This window comes from Salvelinus namaycush, chromosome 11, assembly GCF_016432855.1.
Source record: "Salvelinus namaycush isolate Seneca chromosome 11, SaNama_1.0, whole genome shotgun sequence".
Classification (NCBI taxonomy): domain Eukaryota; kingdom Metazoa; phylum Chordata; class Actinopteri; order Salmoniformes; family Salmonidae; genus Salvelinus; species Salvelinus namaycush.
In genome coordinates this window covers 38,054,053-38,060,052 of record NC_052317.1, presented here as the reverse complement: position 1 = coordinate 38,060,052, position 6,000 = coordinate 38,054,053, and positions in this window count along the sequence as shown.

The following is a 6,000-nucleotide window of genomic DNA, read 5'->3' as shown; positions in this document are numbered from 1 at the left end:
GTTTAAGGTGTGATAACATGGAGGTCTCATGTTTAAGCTGTGATAACATGGACGTCTCATGTTTAAGCTGTGATAACATGGAGGTCTCATGTTTAAGGTGTGATAACATGGAGGTCTCATGTTTAAGGTGTGATAACATGGAGGTCTCATACTTAAGGTGTGATAACATGGAGAGGTCATGTTTAAGGTGTGATAACATGGAGGTCTCATGTTTAAGCTGTGATAACATGGAGGTCTCGTTTAAGGTGTGATAACATGGAGGTCTCATGTTTAAGGTGTGATAACATGGAGGTCTCGTTTAAGGTGTGATAACATGGAGGTGTCATGTTTAAGGTGTGATAACATGGAGGTCTCATGTTTAAGGTGTGATAACATGGAGGTGTCATGTTTAAGCTGTGATAACATGGAGGTCTCATGTTTAAGCTGTGATAACATGGAGGCCTCATGTTTAAGGTGTGATAACATGGAGGTCTCATGTTTAAGCTGTGATAACATGGAGGTCTCATGTTTAAGCTGTGATAACATGGAGGTCTCATGTTTAAGCTGTGATAACATGGAGGTCTCATGTTTAAGCTGTGATAACATGGAGGTCTCATGTTTAAGCTGTGATAACGTGGACGTCTCATGTTTAAGCTGTGATAACATGGAGGTCTCATGTTTAAGCTGTGATAACATGGAGGTGTCATGTTTAAGGTGTGATAACATGGAGGTGTCATGTTTAAGCTGTGATAACATGGAGGTCTCATGTTTAAGCTGTGATAACATGGAGGTCTCATGTTTAAGGTGTGATAACATGGAGGTCTCATGTTTAAGGGTGTGATAACATGGAGGTGTCATGTTTAAGGTGTGATAACATGGAGGTCTCATGTTTAAGGTGTGATAACATGGAGGTCTCATGTTTAAGCTGTGATAACATGGAGGTGTCATGTTTAAGGTGTGATAACATGGAGGTGTCATGTTTAAGCTGTGATAACATGGAGGTCTCATGTTTAAGCTGTGATAACATGGAGGTCTCATGTTTAAGGTGTGATAACATGGAGGTCTCATGTTTAAGGGTGTGATAACATGGAGGTGTCATGTTTAAGGTGTGATAACATGGAGGTCTCATGTTTAAGCTGTGATAACATGGAGGTCTCGTTTAAGGTGTGATAACGTGGACGTCTCATGTTTAAGGTGTGATAACATGGAGGTCTCATGTTTAAGCTGTGATAACATGGAGGTCTCATGTTTAAGGTGTGATAACATGGACATCTCATGTTTAAGCTGTGATAACATGGAGGTCTCATGTTTAAGGTGTGATAACATGGAGGTCTCATGTTTAAGGTGTGATAACATGGAGGTCTCATGTTTAAGGTGTGATAACATGGAGGTCTCGTTTAAGGTGTGATAACATGGAGGTCTCATGTTTAAGGTGTGATAACATGGACGTCTCATGTTTAAGGTGTGATAACATGGAGGTCTCATGTTTAAGCTGTGATAACATGGAGGTCTCATGTTTAAGGTGTGATAACATGGACATCTCATGTTTAAGCTGTGATAACATGGAGGTCTCATGTTTAAGGTGTGATAACATGGAGGTCTCATGTTTAAGGTGTGATAACATGGAGGTCTCATGTTTAAGGTGTGATAACATGGAGGTCTCGTTTAAGGTGTGATAACATGGAGGTCTCATGTTTAAGGTGTGATAACATGGAGGTCTCATGTTTAAGGTGTGATAACATGGAGGTCTCATGTTTAAGCTGTGATAACATGGACGTCTCATGTTTAAGCTGTGATAACATGGAGGTCTCATGTTTAAGGTGTGATAACATGGAGGTCTCATGTTTAAGGTGTGATAACATGGAGGTCTCATACTTAAGGTGTGATAACATGGAGAGGTCATGTTTAAGGTGTGATAACATGGAGGTCTCATGTTTAAGCTGTGATAACATGGAGGTCTCGTTTAAGGTGTGATAACATGGAGGTCTCATGTTTAAGGTGTGATAACATGGAGGTCTCGTTTAAGGTGTGATAACATGGAGGTGTCATGTTTAAGGTGTGATAACATGGAGGTCTCATGTTTAAGGTGTGATAACATGGAGGTGTCATGTTTAAGCTGTGATAACATGGAGGTCTCATGTTTAAGCTGTGATAACATGGAGGCCTCATGTTTAAGGTGTGATAACATGGAGGTCTCATGTTTAAGCTGTGATAACATGGAGGTCTCATGTTTAAGCTGTGATAACATGGAGGTCTCATGTTTAAGCTGTGATAACATGGAGGTCTCATGTTTAAGCTGTGATAACATGGAGGTCTCATGTTTAAGCTGTGATAACGTGGACGTCTCATGTTTAAGCTGTGATAACATGGAGGTCTCATGTTTAAGCTGTGATAACATGGAGGTGTCATGTTTAAGGTGTGATAACATGGAGGTGTCATGTTTAAGCTGTGATAACATGGAGGTCTCATGTTTAAGCTGTGATAACATGGAGGTCTCATGTTTAAGGTGTGATAACATGGAGGTCTCATGTTTAAGGGTGTGATAACATGGAGGTGTCATGTTTAAGGTGTGATAACATGGAGGTCTCATGTTTAAGGTGTGATAACATGGAGGTCTCATGTTTAAGCTGTGATAACATGGAGGTGTCATGTTTAAGGTGTGATAACATGGAGGTGTCATGTTTAAGCTGTGATAACATGGAGGTCTCATGTTTAAGCTGTGATAACATGGAGGTCTCATGTTTAAGGTGTGATAACATGGAGGTCTCATGTTTAAGGGTGTGATAACATGGAGGTGTCATGTTTAAGGTGTGATAACATGGAGGTCTCATGTTTAAGCTGTGATAACATGGAGGTCTCTAAGATGGCGCCGGAGAAGAAGACAGACGTTTTACATGCCCCCAACCGATTGTGTTTTTTTGTTAGTATATTATTTTTCTAAACTTATTTTGCACATAATGTTGCCGCTACCGTCTCTTATGACCGAAAATAACTTCTGGACATCAGGACTGAGATTAATCACCACGGATTGGCAGAATCTTTTTTTTCCTTTAACAAGTCTGACGCGGCCGACGCGAACGATATACTGCTTTCTCGGGAACAGGCTCAGATCCCTGTGATTTTTGTGAAGAGGAGGAGGAGAAAACTTCTGAGAATTTGTGGGTGATCGAATAAATCCCCGCTTCCTTCCATTCTGCTAGCAAACGTGCAATCTTTGGACAATAAAATAGATGACCTACGTGGAAGATTAAACTACCAACGGGACATTCAAAACTGTAATATCTTATGCTTCACGGAGTCGTGGCTGAGCGACGACACTATCAACATACAGCTGGCTGGTTATACGCTGCTCCGGCAGGATAGAACAGCAACATCTGATAAGACAAGGGGCGGCGGACTATGTCTTTTTGTAAATAACAGCTGGTGTACTAAGGAAGTCTCGAGCTATTGCTCACCTGAGGTAGAGTATATCATGATAAGCTGTAGACCACACTATCTACCTAGAGAGTTTTCATCTGTATTTTTCGTAGCTGTTTACATACCACCACAGTCAGAGGCTGGCACTAAGACAGCAGTGAATGAGCTGTATTCCGCCATAAGCAACCAAGAAAACGCTCACCCAGAGGCGGCACTCCTAGTGGCCGGGGACTTTAATGCAGACCACCTTTCCTCCACACAGAGAGACGCGTGAAAAACTCTCCCTCGCCCTCCATTTGGCAAATCTGACCATAATTCTATCCTCCCGATTCCTGCTTACAAGAAAAAAATTAAAGCAGGAAGCACCAGTGACTAGATCAATAAAAAAGTGGTCAGATGAATCAGATGCTAAGCTACAGGACTGTTTTGCTAGCACAGACTGGAATATGTTCCGGGATTCCTGACGGGCAGCCCCCAGGTGGTAAGGGTAGGTAACAACTAGAGGTCGAATGATTATGATTTTTCAACGCCGATACCGATACCGATTATTGGAGGACCAAAAAAGCTGATACTGATTAATTGGCCGATTTTTATATATATATTTGTAATAATGACAATTACAACAATACTGAATGACCACTTTTATTTTAACAATATAATACATCAATAAAATCTATTTAGTCTCAAATAAATAATGAAACATGTTCCTTGCTCAGAACATGAGAGCATATGAAAGCTAGTGGTTCCATTTAACATGAGTCTTCAATATTCCCAGGTTAAGAAGTTTTAGGTTGTAGTTATTATAGGAATTATAGGACTATATCTCTCTATACCATTTGTATTTCATATACCTTTGACTATTGGATGTTCTTATAGGCACTATAGTATTGCCACCCTAATCTCGGGAGTTGATAGGCTTGAAGTCATAAACAGCGCAATGCTTGAAGCACAGCGAAGAGCTGCTGGCAAATGCAGGAAAGTGCTGTTTGAATGAATGCTTACGAGCCTGCTGCTGCCTACCACCGCTCAGTCAGACTGCTCTATCAAATATCAAATCATAAACTTAATTATAATATAATAAACACACAGAAATACGAGGTCATGAATATGGTCAAATCCAGAAACTATCATTTCGAATAGAAAACGTTTATTCTTTCAGTGAAATACGGAACCGTTCCGTATTTTATCTAACGGGTGGCATCCCTAAGTCTAAATATTGCTGTTACATTGCACAACCTTCAATGTTATGTCATAATTATGTACAATTCTGGCAAATTAATTACGGTCTTTGTTAGGTAGAAATGGTCTTCACACAGTTCGCAAAAAGCCAGGCAGCATATACCCTGACTCTGCTTGCACAGAACGAAAGAGAAGTGACACAATTTCCCTAGTTAAAATAAATTAATGTTAGCAGGCAATATTAACTAAATATGCAGGTTTAAAAATATATACTTGTGTATTGATTTAAAGAAAGGCATTGATGTTTATGGTTAGGTACATTGGTGCAACGACAGTGCTTTTTTCGTGAATGCTCTTGTTAAATCATCACCCGTTTGGCGAAGTAGGCTGAGATTCGATGATAAATTAATAGGCACCGCATCGATTATATGCAACGCAGGACAAGCTAGATAAACTAGCAATATCATCAACCATGTGTAGTTAACTAGTGATTATGTTAAGATTGATTGTTTTTTATAAGATACGTTTAATGCTACCAACTTACCTTGGCTCCTTGCTTCACTGGCGTAACAGGTAGTCAGCGCAGTCCCCTCGTGGACACATGATCGGTGTCCAAAAATGCCGATTACCGATTGTTATGAAAACTTGAAATCGGCCCCGATTAATCGGCCATTCCGATTAATCGGTCGACTCAAACACCATCCTTAAGTTTACCGATGACACCACAGAGAGCTTGAAGTTCCTTGGTGTTCACGTCACCAACAAACTAACATGGTCCAAGCACACCAAGACAGTCATGAAGAGGGCACGACAAAACCTATTCCCCCTCAGGAGACTGAAAAGATATGGCATGGGCCCTCAGATCCTCAAAAGGTTCTACAGCTGCACCATCGAGAGCACCCTAACTGGTTGCATCACTGCCTGGTATGGCAACTGCTCTGCCTCTGACCGCAAGGCACTACAGAGGGTAGTGCGAATGGCCCAGTACAAAACTGGGGCCAAGCTTCCTGCCATCCAGGACCTCTATACCAGGCAGTGTCAGAGGAAGGCCCTAAAAATTGTTAAAGACTCCAGTGGTACCGGAGCGCCAAGTCTAGAGGCTTCTAAACAGCTTCTACCCCCAAGCCATAAGACTCCTGAACACCTAATCAAATGGCTACCCAGACTATTTGCATTGTCCCCCCCCCCCCCCCCCCCTCCTCTTTTACACCGCTGCTACTCTCTGTTGTTATCATCTATGCATAGTCACTTTAATTAATAACTCTACCTACATGTACATATTACCTCAACTAAGCGGTGACCCCACACATTGACTCTGTACCGGTACCCCCCTGTATATAGTCTCGCTATTGTTATTTTGCTGCTGCTCTTTAATTACTTGTTACTTTTATTTCTTATTCTTATCCATATTTTTTTAAACTGCAT